General features: G+C 44.5%; 1 protein-coding gene across 7 annotated transcripts in view; it reads left to right on the top strand.

Moving 5' to 3' along the window:
- Nucleotides 1-15132, top strand: part of SIPA1L1 (signal induced proliferation associated 1 like 1) — a 443533-nt gene that overhangs the window by 159503 nt on the left and 268898 nt on the right. For 3 of the 7 annotated variants that reach the window (XM_062181452.1, XM_062181448.1, XM_062181447.1), the window contains one exon: nucleotides 1468-1623. The exons of the other annotated variants lie outside the window; for them this stretch is intronic. The gene's annotated coding sequence lies outside the window, so the exon portion shown is untranslated. The remainder of the gene's footprint in view (nucleotides 1-1467; nucleotides 1624-15132) is intronic. 7 annotated transcript variants of the gene reach the window in all.

The following is a 15132-nucleotide window of genomic DNA, read 5'->3' as shown; positions in this document are numbered from 1 at the left end:
CTGAGGCTGGAGAGAATTCTCAGCAGTAGGTATTGTTTTGTTGATGGTGTATGTTTTGGGTGTTTAAGCATGCTAGCCTTGCATTAAGTGTTGTCTTTCTCAAGTCATTCCCATTTTAAAGGTGTGTCTGGAGAGGTGGAGGGGGAGTTACAGAGGTTTTCCCAGTCATGTATTTGGGGACAACATATGGGGAGTATACCACAGTTTTCCAATAAATCTGAATGGTGGCTTCCTCTAAGTCTTAAGGAGTACTTGAGTCAAGATAGGTAACACTGGCTGGTGCCGCGGCTCAATAGGCTAATCCTCCACGCTGGCACCCTGGGTTCTACTCCCTGTTGGAGCGCCGGCTTCTGTCCCGGTTGCTCCTCTTCCAGTCCAGCTCTCTGCTGTGGCCCGGGAAGGCAGTGGAGGATGGCCCAAGTGCTTGGGCCCTGTACCCACATGGGAGACCAGGAGGAAGCACCTGTCTCCTGGCTTCGGATCAGTGCAGCGCTGGCCGTAGCCGCCATTTGGAAGACCTTTCTCTCTGTCTCTCTCTCTCACTAACTCTGCCTGTCAAAAAAAAAAAGATTGGTAACACTACCATACCGCCATAATCCAGCGGACTGTGAGATACAGAAGGGGAAAGACAGGGACTGGGTACTGAATGCAGCTAGGTCCAAGACCCTGTGTGACGGGCAGCTGAAGGTGAACAGGTCGGGAAGAAGCTGATGCTCCCACCAAAGACAGGCTCACTTTGCTCCTGCAGTGCTGCGCGCTAGCATGGATGACTGAAGTCCGCTTAACTTGCTGTGTATGGGGGCGAGACTGCCCTTTATCTGGCTGGTAAGTGGAGCCAGTGAGGACTATCAGGAGACTTGCCTTGTGGGCGCTCAGGTTCCCTCCCAGAGAGGCTGCCTGCTGTAAATCCTGCAGAGAAACTGGCCAGGCCCCTGGTGGAGTTCCCTCTAAGGAAACATTAGCTTCAGCTGATAACTCTCAAAGAAACTAGGACAGTTCACAGCCTGCTCTTTATTTGTGTAGATAAATAATGGGCATTAGTAGAACCATGCAGAAAGCTGCAGTAATAAAACCCACTGTGTTCTAATTAGATCCTTTGCAGGGTTATTTTACATTTTTAACCCCCAAATGGTGCCTGAAGAGGAGATTTGTATACATTACAAAGTAAATTAAGTGCCTTTTCCTAAATGGGGTTTGTCTTGCTTAGTGTTGCCCTGTTTCTGACTGGAATGGGTATTTATGGTCTCAGGCATACTGGCCAGTTGGTTTTTGAGGAACCGTTCAGTATTGGACCCAAGAGCCAACTTTAATGGCTTTTGCTAAAGATTTTCTCTTTCACAACAGTTCTCTCCAGTTTGACTGCATTAAGGCACACGCTGAGTGCTTTTGCTCTAGATTTCAGTGATATGCATGCAGTGTAGAGCTTTCACAGGTGGAAGGCAAACTGGCTTGTCTTGTCACTCACAGCCAGCGTTCTGGAGCATTTCCTGCCTGCTTGGAACAGCACTTCTGATTGTCATTTGAAGCCAGCAGTGCCCTTCATTGCCATTCCAGCACCGGGATTTATGTCAGCATTAATTACTTGCTGCGGCCTGGGGGACTCTGAGCCAGCACTATATGTCTGTAAGTGTTGACAAATGCACCATTGGATGCTGTGTTGTCCAAGAGAGTGTTGACTGTTGTTTTACAAGAATTCCCTTGTTTGTATAGATATCAGATTATTTGAATCAAGTAATACTTGCTTAACATTTAAGCCTTAATATGTTTAAAATAAATTTCTCAAAGCAGCGTTGATCACTCGCTGATCAGATGATGGCATTGATGTTCTTATTGTGTAAGTATTAAATAGATGATTTTGCCGAGTGTAATGCCAAGAGCAGGTGCACGTCCTAATAAAAATGGCACACAAAGTTCAAATATAAGTGCATTATTTGGAAGCATGTTAAAATCTCGTATTTTTGGGTGACTTTTATAAACATAACTGTGGTTTGCTTTGTGTCAAGATTTTTGAAAAAGTATGTGAAAAAGCCTAAAAACTGAAGAAGCTGAAACCAATGCTTACATTTTTAAGTCTGGTGAGACAGTTTCATGTGTAGAGGTATAGTATATAACTCTGGCACTGGTTTATCTGGTTCAACTCTTGCCTCTAAAACTTAACAGCTTTGTGACCTTGGGCAAGTTACTCTGCCTCTCTGTTCTTCACTGTCCTCCTTTGTAAAATAAAGTGTTAGCAATGGTAACATACACCGCATAGGATTTTTAGAGGGTTGAATAAGTTAGTATGTGAGAATATTTTAAAATGTTTGTTGAAAATGGAATTACAGCTGAACTTATTTTGGTGTCAAAAATTCATCCATACAAGTGGCTGGGGATCTTCAGAAAGTTTGTGAAAAGCATGTATTATGAAAAAACTGCATAGATTTAAAAATATTTTGGCACAAAATATTCTTACCTTTTAATTCAGTTTTATCATGAGTGTTTTTGATGTACTCTGCTACCTAATGTGCTTAGCATAGTGCCTGGCACACAGTGAGCATGCACGAATCAAGCCAGGAGGGTCAGGAGCTTGGAGGGAGCGTGTGCAGGCACTTCTCCTGAAATCAGTTCCAATTTTTAAAACACAGGCCTGATCCGTCAGTGATAATATATGGTAACTTGCATAATGAGTATTGTCCCTAATTTCTCTGAGACATATAAAAGTAATTAAGGTTATGGTCCCTACTCTGAAAGCTGAACCACATTTCAGTTGCTCCCCACATGGAGATACGTACAAAATGAAAACAAAATGAGAGTGTTTTATTATAGCGTGTGCAAGGAGAAAACCAAGTATTTTGTAATAAAAATAGAGAATGAAGTAACATGAAAGACAAATTTCAGTGCTGGAGAACCGTAGTATCAAAACCCATCATAGGGACAGGGGTGTTGTGGCACAGGAGCTAAGCCACCAGTTATAATGCCCACATTGATTGCATTATTGGAGGGCCTGGTTAGAGTCCTGGCTCCTCTGCTTCCAATCCCACTTCCTGCTACTGCACACCTTGGGGGACAGCAGTCATGGCTCAAGTTGTGGGTCCCTGTTAACTACATGAGAGCCCTAGGAGTTTTGGGCTCCTGGTGTTCTGGCCCTGCCCTCCCTATTGCAGGTATTTGGGGAGTGAATCAGCAGATGAGACATCTCTTTCTGTTACTCTACCTTTCAAATAAATATTTTTTTAAATCACAGAAAGTCTCAGTTTTTAAAATTTTTTAAAAAGATTTGTTTATATTATTTGAAATTCAGAGTTACACAGAGTGGGAAGGAGAAGGGGGGGGGCAGGGAGGGAGGGAGGAAGGGAGGTCTTCCATCTGCTGGTTCATTCCCTAATTGACTGCAACAGCCAGAGCTGCACCAATCCGAAACCAGGAGCCAGGAGCTTCCTCCGGGTCTTCCCATGCAGGTGCAGGGGCCCAAGGACTTGGGCCATCTTCTACTGCTTTCCCAGGCCATAGCAGAGAGCTGGATTGGAAGTGGAGCAGCTGGGTCTCAAACCGGTGCCCATGTGGGATGCCAGCAGGCGGCAGCTTTACCAGCTACACCACAGTGTCGGCCCCAGGTCTCAGTTTTATATCTGTGAGACGCATATTATCTACCTAAAAGAAAGCTCATCATGTTCATTGTTTTCTTGCAGGCTGGTCATTCATTTCAGTTGTGTGTCCCTGGTTTTGATTACCCGTCTCCCTTGTTTTGCTCTGTAGCCCTTGTTAACTCACACTAGAAACCAAGTGCTGCAGCCCAGAGTTTCCTGGCTCTCCATCTTCTGCCAGTGGAAAGCTGTAGGGGTGTGTATGATTCTGGAAGGCTCTGAGCTGCCCTCTCCTTCTTCTCTCCCTCTCTGAGGCCTACTGCATCTTTTAGAACCCACTGAAGTCTCAGCTCCAAGATCCCTTTCCCAACCACATAAATTGAACCTTCTTCCACAGCGTAGCTTTAGTGGTTAGTTACTGTTCTGAGGGCCACTGAGTCTACATGAAAATCGATGCTTTGCAAACTATGAAGTGCAGTACAGATGTGAATGGGCAATACTGGCATCTTTCATGCATTATTATTTTTTTTTCCTGCTATGTGTTCATCATATCATTCCTTCTCCCTTCCCCATTAACTGAGAGCTAGAGGTCAAAAGCTTTATTTTTCTTAACCCATCCCCATATGTAAATAAAAAAATCAAAAGCGGCGTAGAGCAGTCACGGATGAGTGAACCGAGCGATGCTGTCTGCTAGGAGCGGTGTGCAGTATGCAAGCTGAGGCAGCCCTCTCCCAAGATGCCGTGCAGTTCGTGTGCGCAAAGGGCAAGATCTTGTGTTTTGAGGATGTTGGTGCAGGTTTGTGCTTTACTGAAGTGTGACATGGGTTTCCTTTGCATCCTCATTGTTGTGTGCTTCTTGGGCTGCGGCTTATGGAGACCAGATGAAGAGATGTTTGTGGAAAAGCTGCTTTGTTATTTTTTTAAAGTATTTTTTTCCTTTAGGTTTAGATAATTTCTTCCTATTTTAAAAAAATTCTTTATTTGAGAGACAGAGACACACCAAGAGAGACTGCCCATCTGCTAATTCATTCCCCACATGCAACAACAGCCCGGGCTGAGCCAGGGTGAAGCCAGGAATGCAGAACTGGTTCCCCGTCTCCCACGTGTGTGGTGGTGTGGTGGGAACTCAGTTACTTGGGCCTCTACTGCCGCCTCCCAGGGTCTGTATTAGCAGGAAGCTGGAACTGGGAGCAGAGCCAGGACTCAGAACTCGGTCACTCTGAGGTGAGATGCAGGTAACTTAACCAGCATGTTAATAACTACTAGGCTAAATGCTTGTCTCTATTTTGTTAATTTTTAACCGCCTATTAGTCATCATTTCTAACAAAAATGTTAGGCAGAACTTCCAATCAAGAACTGGCTATGTTCCTAAGGCATGCTCAGTCCTGACCAGGGGATGGTACAGTTATGTGAGCCGAGTTGGAGCTGAGGGGAGACCTGGCTCACCCTGCCTATCTCGACTGGGCCTGCACCTGTACCTCAGCTGGGGCTGGTGCTCTGGAGCCGCCCTTGCAGTGTGCTCCATATCCTGTTGAAATGATTCCAGAGCTTTGTGCATTAGGGCATTCAGCCTGGGGCAGGGAAATGATGAAATCTGTAAGGTGGCATTTCTTCATACCTGTGGGAAACTGGCGTTGGGGAGTTTTCTGGGTGGGTCCTTAGATTACTGCATTTTATGAAGAACCTTTGAACAGTAAATACGAACCAGATGACAGTTAACCAAATTACAGACCTGCAGCTACTCTCACTCTACAGGAGATTTATAGTAGACTCTGATAAGGATGAATTTGTGAAGGAAGGAAGTCCAGTTAGCACCTGCTTTCTCCAGTGCCTTTGAGATTTTGGATCTGGGCTGCTCAGCATTTCTGTCTGCTTTGAATTGCTACCTGGCACTTCAGCAGGCTCCAGTCTGGTCCTAGGCTTTTCAGTAACCCATGGCACTGCAAGAAGCCTCTTGGTGAGTGTTGTGCATATCCCAGATGAAGTGCTGCTTGTCCCTGATTGCTCCAGATACTTGCAAGAGCTATGTTGCATCCAACAAAGGAGCGTGGTCTTGGCGGGTGATCATCTGGCAGCACCTCTTGTCTGTCACTGAGTGTCTGCATTGGGATCTCCGGGTCCTTGTGACTTTGGGTAAATTATGTCAGCATTGGGTTCATTTTCATAAAGTGAGAGTATCAGGCCAGTATTAAGTGGTCTGTTTGTTATTCCTGAGCTGTGGATATCATGTAGTTTAAAAAGATTTGAAAATTTCTTCCCAGTTTCCTAATTGTATATAAAAAACTTCTCAGAGGAACCAGAAATATTCTGGGGACTCTTGGTACCCAGCAGTATGAATAAGGGCTGTGCGCCAGGGAGGCTGTTGAGGGCCTGAGACACTGCTGCAAACAAGGCAGGCCCGCTCCCTCCTGGTGCCCCCATCGAGGAGTGGATGTGAGTAGAGGAGGCAGAATGTTCTCAGAAGATGTACAGCAATCACAGCTCTGCTGGCTGTGGAGCCAGGAAGGACAAGTCCAGGACAGCCCAGCCATTTGTCCTGAGTAGCTGTGCAGAGGGAGGGGTGGCTGTGGGTCTGGCGAGTGCAGTAGGTCCAGGCTGGGGGAAGCTTGCTTTGAAGAGATGTTGTCAACAGCATTTTTTGCAGTGGCTGTATGGATGGTGTTTTAAGCTTTGAGACTGCATGAGATCAGTTACTGATTGGATTTAGATGGAAAAGAGGAGGACTGGACACTGAGTGCAGGTCCAGCCTTCGGAGGTCTCCTTAGAAGAAGGGGGAGGTCTTGGTGGTTGCTCCAGCTTCATTCAGCCCATCTTTGTTACTGCCATGTGCACTGCTCCTCCTTTCCGTGTTGGGGCCACCTGTGTCTGAGTTGATGTCACACTTATGTATATGTGTAAAGGTTAATCAGTGCATTTAAAATGATAATAATCTTCACAGGGTATGAGAGATGGGAGCCCTCCTGAGGCACCTCCTCCTGGGAAGCACACTGATACGCTGACACCCTCATGGCTAAGGGTTGGACAGATACCCTGTAGGCTCCTGTGTCCTTCTGGGTCAGCTGGCCAAGTTGAATGTTGGTCAAGAGTCAGTTTAGTCTGTACCAAAGCCTGCTTTTGTCAACAGTACTTGTTATTGTAATCATGTAATTACAATTTAATATTTTAGGTAAGTTGATTGTATTATTGTTCTACAAAACCATACTAAATTTGGGAAAGAGCCTTCAAAGGCAAGCATTCAGAACAGTGCCATTGTTAGGTATGATCATGGCGACTGTCAAATGTAGCTTCTGTAAGAATTTGCAGGTTACTTCTTTTTATTTTTAAAGAGTTATTTCATTTATTTGAAAAGCAGAGTGATAGAGGGAGACACAGAGACAGATCTTCCATCTACTGATTCAGTCCCTAAAAGGCCACAACTGCCAGGCCTGGACCAGGCCTCACCAGGAACCTGGAACTCTGGGTGGCAGGTGCCCAAGGACTTGGGTCATCTTCTGTTTCTCTAGGTACATCAACAGGGAGCTGGATCATAAGTAGAGTAGCTGGGACTCTTAAACAGGTGCTCACATGTGATGCCGACATCCTGGGCAGCAGCTTAACCCACTATGTCATAACACCAGAACCTCAAATTACTTCTTGAGTAATTATAAGTTGTGTGGATGCTCTTTTGGGTGTGGGCTGTGTAACAACCATGAGCCCAACAGTCAGTCTGAAGAGTGTTCATTCCTAGAGCAGGCTTGTGGATGAGAGGTAGAAGGCAGAACTGGATGAGTTAGGAATCTGACCTCCAAACAGGAAAAGAAGAGAGTTCTGCCTTGCTCTCATGTGTAGTGGCACAGCTATGCTGAGGAGTTGGGTGATCTGTTTGACGGGGTGGGGTAGGGAAGTGCCTCCAGAAGCAGCCTACAGCTGTGTTTGCCAAAGCGGTACATCCTTTGGCATGCAGGGAGAAAATGCCAGAACTGCTGGTAAGCTGTTCTGAGGAACAGCTAAAGTTTGCTAACAGGTACTCCTCAGCTGGAGAGTGGGGTTCCATCATGATAGACCTGTCATAAATTGAAGCTATCCTAAGTGGATGTACTTAGTACACCTTACCTTCCACACATCCTAGCTTAGCACACAGTACATTGCAGAGTGTCTTTCATGCCGCTGGTGAGTGTGAGGCTGTTCAGGAGCTATGCTCATCGCCCTGCTCAGCATCAGGAGAGAGTTTCCCACCACATAGCTGTAGCATGTGTATAGCTTGAAATTCAGGAATTATGGTTTCTGCTGGATGCACATTGCTTTTGCACCATTGTGAAGTAGAAAAATCCTAAGTTGAACCACTGTAAGTCAGAGACCTTTTATTTTTAACAATGAGATGAGACTGAGATTTCTTGGGTCCTCTGTTGGATGATGAGCATCTTCACTGGAACTCAGCTCTCCTGGGACCATGGGGGACAATGCGAAGTCCCTCACCCCCTGGCTGGCTTTCACCCGTTGTGATGTGCTCAGCATCACAGATGATGATAACTGGTTTTAATAACAGCTACAGCTACAATATTGACACCTGGCTGTAAGAGATTCCTACAGATATGCATAGATGGAAGGTAATGTTGATAATGCAAGCATAAATGAGCTGTAAACATTTGGCAGAGCTGAGAGTTCTCCCAATGCAAGCTGTTGTCTGCCATGAAGTTAACTGAAAAGTGAATTTTGCTGAAGAAAATATAATACTCCTTTTATGGAGGTATTGTGCTTTTAGAAATATCCTGCAAAGCAGGGGTCTTTCTGTTGATGGCCAAGAGAGGAGTACGCTGTGCGACCCTGTGAATGGTGTCTGCCTGGTGTTGCTGCCCTTTCACCTAGTTTTTTTTTTTTTTTCTCCATTCATTTGTTGGAAGGGGTTGGTGGAGTAATCTCAGTTCAGCCCTGTGACTGTTTGCGTGGGGTCCTCTGTGCCTTGCACACCCTGGTCAGTCCCACTGTCAGGACCCCCGACTGTGAGACTTCTTCTGGCTCTGTATCAACAGACTTCACATGCTAGCATCCAGTTTTCCGTTTCTTCATTTGACTATTTATAGTTACATTCTTAGTCCTGCTTTTTCAACTTGCATTTTTGCCAGTAGGCATTGCTAATATATTCTGTCCTGAAAAAAACTTAAATTTTGGTCTCTAATTCATGTAAAATGAATGAGTGTTCTTAAAATTGTGCATTTGTGGGTGTGTGTGAATGTGTTGGATGCTGTGCGTTGATTTTATTTTAAATGCAACGTGTCTTTGCTGGCCATGAAGACTAACAGAAGTAATAGCGTCTTGGGCCATGGAGAGGGAGGCACTGCTTTGCTGCGAGTAGCCCTCTGGCACCCCCTGCCCTTTGGACATCCAGCAACAAGCAACAGGCCCCAGGCACGTGAGTGTGCTGCTGCGAAGCCATTACTGTTAAGTACGTGTCTAATAGGACCCCAGGAAGGCCCACTCTCAGAGTGATGCGGCCTATGCTCCAGGCTTGCACTGTTGGCTTCCAAGCAGGCTTATGAAGAGTTCATCCATTCCTGAGACTGTTCGCAGCAAGCCAGAACACCCGAAGCAGACTGTCCCATTTAAAAATAACCAAGCCCTCCTGATGTTTGTAACAGAAATATTTTTGTATTAAATTGGTGAAAACAATGTTATCTGGAGTGTCTTATCTCCCTCTCATTTTAATTTATTTTAGTTGGCAGTGTTGGTCATGAACTAGATAATGTCAATAAAAAGTAGCATTTCCCCAGGAGTGTTAGAACAGAACACAATAGTCATAGTCATTGCTGCAACATTGTGTCAGTGGTAGTGGGAGAGGAATTTTTCACCTACCTTGATGTTTCAGTACTGGGAACTTTGGAAAAATAGAAGGTAAAAAAAGTCAGATAACTTTTAGAAGTTCTTGTCTGTGACATTCCTTTTCAGAGCATCACATTTGTGACTGGGGCAACTGGATGGCCTGTGCTCAGAGTGCAGGAATGCTTGAAAAAGGGAAAGTGGGGTGAGGACAGCATGGCCAGCAGCCATGCTCAGAGGAGCTGGAAGACTGGCATGTTGTGTCCAAGAGGTGCCTCAGAGAATGAGGCTCTCAGCATTTGAACCTGGGTTGGGCCATTTCACATTAGTGGTGCCCCCAAGGGGGTGGCAGCCATTGGTCCTTCTGCGTACTCCATGGAGGAGAGCGCCTCCCTGGGGTTTCTGTGAGGCAGGGTCGGTGTTGGGTGCGCTGAGCCGCTGCCACAGCCCTAAGTGCGGGCGCTTTGCCTAAAACTGCTTTCCTTCTGTGCACACACCGGGTAAGCTTTGAAGCCAACTGTGCACTTCATGTCTCTTGTTAAAGAGAGGAGAGCCTGGGGATAGAGATGGTCCGACTTGTTCTTGGAGGCAAAGTGTCTCCAAGCTCACCTGTCTTTTCCCTGATGACCCACCTGCTGGAAGCTGGAACGACCAGAACTGTTGGGTTCTGGAGAGTGTGGCGTGCTAGCCCTTAAACAGTGTCTTTGTGGCCATGCAGGTAATTTCGGAAAGAAATATTTTTTTGTGTATCTTTTAGAATACTTTCTAAACAAACTTAGTTTAAATAATACTTAATGCCGAATTGTTCCGTTGCCTTTAAAAACTGGTACCTTATTTATATAAGTGATCTGTAAAAAATGTTGCAATTTTGAGGTATGTTTGTGGGTTTTGGAACATTGAATATGTAAATAAAGCTACTTTTTTCTTTGTCTAGTTCAGTGAAGTTTTTTTTTGAAAGTTTTACTTATTTGGAAGGCAGAGTTACAGAGAGTGAGGGAGAGAAGGGAAGAGATTTTCCATCCATTGGTTTACTCCCTAAATGGCTGCAACAGCTAAGGCAATGCCATGCCAAATCCAGGTAACTGGAACTCCATCCTGTCTCCCACCAAGCACTTGGGCCATCTGCTGCTTTCCTAGGAACATTAGCAGAAAGTTGGATCAGAAATGGAGGAGCTTGGACTCGAACTGATGCCCATATGTAATGCTGGTGTTGCAGGTGGTGGCTTTCTACACTGCCACCACTATGCAGGCCCTAGTTCGGTGAGTTTCAACATGTGTGGATTGTGTAGCCACCCTACAACTGTGCACTCTATTCAGAATGTTCCTTTGGGCTCTAGCCTCGCCACACCACTGATCTGTTCTCCTTGGGAAGATGTCCCTGTATGGCAGCATATGGATGTCATCTTTAGACTGGTTTCTTCACTCAGTATAATGCCTTAGAGATTGATCCAAGTAGTGGGTGTAGGTAGTTGGTTCTTCTATATGGTTGAGTGGGATTCCTTTGTAAAGATTTACTTCAGTGGCCCATTGAAGCACACTTGGGTTGTTCTAGTTTTGAGTATTACAGAGTTACTGTGAACTTTGTGAGGAAGTCTTTGGATGGACCTGTGCTTTCCTTTTCCTTGAGTAATCAGTTGCCCGGGAGTGAATTTTGTGCTGTACATTTGACATTTTAAGAGCTTTCAAGCTGTTTTTCTGGGACTAACTATGCTATTTGGATTCCTAGTGACAACATATGAGAGTTTCAGGTGCTTGGTATGTATCCTTGTTAGCGCTTGTTGTTGCCAAGATGTCATCAGCATTTTTAATTTTAGCCATTCTGGTAGATGCATAATGAAACCTCATTGTGGTTTTAATTTGTGTTTTTATCATGGCTAATGATGTGGGCCATTTCTTGTTTGCTCAGTTGGATTTGTATATTCTTTTTGATGCAAGATCTGTTCTGTTTTTTTTTGTTGTTTTTTTTTTTTTTTTTTTTTTTTTTTTGCCCATTTTAAAATTGGATTGTTTTCATAATTGAGTTCTGAGAGAGAGAATGGGGGAAGGGAGAATACTGTTTTTGTTTTTATTTAGGTACAAATTCTTTGTTGCACTTGTGGCTTGCAAATATTTTTCCCAGTCTATACATATTTTTTTCATTCTTACAGTAATGATTTTGAGCAAGGCTTTCTACTTTCAAAGAAGTGTAGTTTATCTTTTCCATTTTTTTTTTTTTAATGGATCTTGCTTTGGGATAATGTCCAAGAACTCTTCAACTGATTCTAGACTATGATGATTTTCTTCTGGGATTTTTATAGTTTCATATTTAGATACATATGTGATGTGTTGTGAATAATATTTGTGTAAGCTCTGAGATCAAGTTTCCTTTACTTGGGTGTGGTTGTCCGGTTCTCCCTTGAATTGCTTTTGCACCTTTGCTAAAAGCCAGTTGATTGCATTTCTGTGGGAGATCCTAGCTCCTCTAATCAGAGAGGAAGTTTCTTTTCCTTTGGAGGTTGAGGTCACTGTGGGCATGCTGTCACTGCTTGTCCTGGGCTAGGAAGCAAGAGAATGGGGCATGGGGAGAGAAATGGAGGATTTCTGCCACCTCTCTAGGCTTAGGAATCCCCTTTCCTGTTCCTCCAAATGGGGTTCAGAGGATTTGTTCCCTCTTTCACATCTTGGTGCTGCCTTCTGGATGTTGGGCTGCCTGGAGTCCAGGCTGGAATTCTGGAGGACTAAGCGGGAACACTCATGGCCAGTTTGGTGTTAGGTACGTTGTGATTCCATGTTCTTCCCTGCGCAGCCTGCTGTGGTTTGCTCTGTGGAGTCCTCGCAGAGTTGCTGCAGTCTTCTGTGTAGGTGTCCAGCTGACTTCCGGGGACACGCTGGCTGGAGTGTTGGTTCTCTCATGTCACCCGAGTCACTACACCTCTGTGTTGTTTTTAAATATAAAATTTGGAGTAGTGCTTTGGGAGAGTTACTTATACCTTGAAATGATAGGTATACAGGTCAACTTTGTGGACAGTTGATTCTTAGACTTTTTTTTTTCCTAAGTGGTCATATTCTGTTGTCTGAATTGATTTACAGTATATAAAATACAAGAACAAGGTAGAAAGCTTTCAGTTTTCTAGAAACCCTGTGACTTGACTCTTGCTTTTCCTAACCAAAAAAGCAAAACAAGAAACAAAACAAAAGCTACAGTAGTTTCAGATAAGTATTTTATACCATTTGCATGCTTTCATCTTTTGTTACACTGAGAATTGTCTGATTTCAAGCCCTGAGTAGCCTGAGTTAATTGTCTTCTTTCTGAACCCCTACACAAACTATAAGAGGAGGCAGATAGCACAGGGAAGTGCAAAAAGAGAAGCTAATGATTAACATATTCATTCTCTACTGACATTTAAAAAATGTGGGCTAAATATAATTATTTAGACAGCTGGTGAAAAACAAATATAGTTCAGTGGATTCCTAGTGGAAACAACTCCATGGTCTAGAAATTAACAAATTTATTTTGTCCTTATTTATCAGTAGAAAATCATTAAAAATTAGTGAAGAGGGGAAATCAGCTGTAGGTGATCCTAACACTCTTGAAATATACCTCAGGAGGCCACTGTAATGGAGTCTCTGCAGGGTATAAGGAAAGACAATTAGGAAGGCCAAGCATAAGGTAATTGTGAATAATTCACTTGGCATCTAAGTTACGGAAAATGACAGTGCAGTGCAAAGAAGGAATCCTGTGATATTCCCATACGGATGTATCACAATGGTAGTTAATTGGAATTTTTTATGCTTTCCAGCTCTGTTTTCCACAAAGTTGATTAAAGTGCTGTGAAATCAGTTGGTAGATTATGTACTTCGAAAAGGGAGTGAGGCACTTAAGGATTGAGGAATGGTGTTAACATCCTGTCCGGATGGACATTTGTGCCTGGATGTTCATGTTTATACACATTTTTGTTTGTGAACGTTGGGGCAGAAGCCAGCCCAAATCAGCTTGTGTGGTTTGCTCCCTTTTTATGCACATTTTCAGCTGACAGCTTGGTGCAGAGAAGGTCCCTTCATCAAGCCCATGGAGCTGTTTTAGGGTTGTAGGCCATGGCCATGCTGAAGTCTTCAGGGAGGAAAAGTCTTTAAAGTGGTTGCAATTTGAGGGCTATTAAAACTTTATTCTAAATGCTTATTTTAGATAGTCATTTGCCCACACCACACATAGAAATGATGAATGTCTGGGATTCAGTTTTCCTCCTACAAATAGTAGTTGATTATAATTAGAGGTGGGTGTGAGAATGGTGGTAGGGAATGCATTCGGAAGTTGGCTTGTTGCTCTTTGTGAAAAGGTGTCCTGTTGCCCTTTTGGTTGCCTCATATGTCATGAAAACCTAAAACCAGACCACTTGATTCTGTTCTTCTGGAGCTATTGGTAATTTTCAAATGGAAAACCTCCACTGAAATAAGGGAGACCCGGCTTGTTTGTAATAATTCCTCAGAAGACCTTGTAACAGCTTGGGCACACTTAAAATGTGAATTCTGTAGCCATCTTCACATGGACTACTGGTTTACCATCTGATTCTGCCTCTGTGCCCAGTTCATTTTCCTCCTTGCCACCAGGGTTTCGGAACAGAGCTTTCTAACCATATTATCTAACCATCCTGCTTAAGACACCTGCTGGCCTGTCGGAAGAGGTCCAGGATGGTCCTCAGGGCCTTCAGCACTGGGCAGGAAGCCTTGTCGTCTGGCAGCTGCACCATCTCTGACCCAGCCTTTACCTTCTACGTGTGATGCACTAGGTGCGCTCTCAGCTCAGGGTCCTCCTGCTGCACACTTCAGCGCACCATTCTCCACATCCTCATCTGTAAGGTCTCAGGCAGTCTTACTGGACTAGCTGTGCTGCTGCTGGCTTCCGTGTGAGGAAGCTGGGACTGCTGGAGAGCTGGGACCACATTCATGGTCTGTGAGCCTCCAGCCTGACACAGGAATGACACGTCGTGGGCCCTGCCCTCACTGTGGCTTCATGCAGCGCTGGGATTTGCAGTGGGGAGGTCTGCTCACTGCAGGCATTGACGTGGAAGCTGAGAGGACTCTTCCCCAGCTCTTCTGCCTCTCATTTTGTTTGATGCTTTTAGTTTGGTGGCCTTTTTTAAAGAAATTATTTGAGAGGCAGAGAGAGGAAAAAAAAAGCTCCCAGTCCCCTGGTTCACTTCCCAAATATCTGCAATGGTCCCATAGCCGGGACCGAAGCCAAGAGCAGGGACCTCAGGCCAGGTCTCCCATATGGGTGACAGGAACTTGATTTGTTGAGCAGTCACCTACTGCCTGCCAGGGTCTGCATTAGCAGGAAGCTGCAGTCACAGGCTGGAGCCCAGTGCCTAACCCAGGCATTCTGATATGGATATGGGATGTAGCTAATCTTAAGTGCTAGGCTAAATGCCCAACCAGTTTTTTTTTTTTTTCCTTCATTTTGTTGTCTTTGACACTCAAATAAGTAATCCACTTATTGAATATTTAAAACCTCTTTAGTGATTGATGTCATAGTAATGCTAGGAAATGTCTAGTATTTCCCACACATTTTGCTGGGTTCTTTATGTATATTAGCACCAGGTTTTCCAGCAATGGGAGGAGGGCATGATAGCATTGTTTTCATTGATAGTTTTAGGAACTGAGGCCAGAGAGAGGTGAATGAGTCTGCCCCAGGTTTCTCCTGCAGTTGGTAATTGTTAGAACCCAGCCTGAAGTCCATGTAGACTCTGGGTAGTCTACGTTTCACCGTTTGACTGCACAACTTCACCTATAAAGAAAG

The sequence above is a fragment of the Lepus europaeus genome, chromosome 22 (genome assembly GCF_033115175.1).
Source record: "Lepus europaeus isolate LE1 chromosome 22, mLepTim1.pri, whole genome shotgun sequence".
In the NCBI taxonomy this organism is placed as follows: domain Eukaryota; kingdom Metazoa; phylum Chordata; class Mammalia; order Lagomorpha; family Leporidae; genus Lepus; species Lepus europaeus.
The sequence above is the reverse complement of the archived record's forward strand: the minus strand, read 5'-3'. Positions and strand labels throughout refer to the sequence as shown.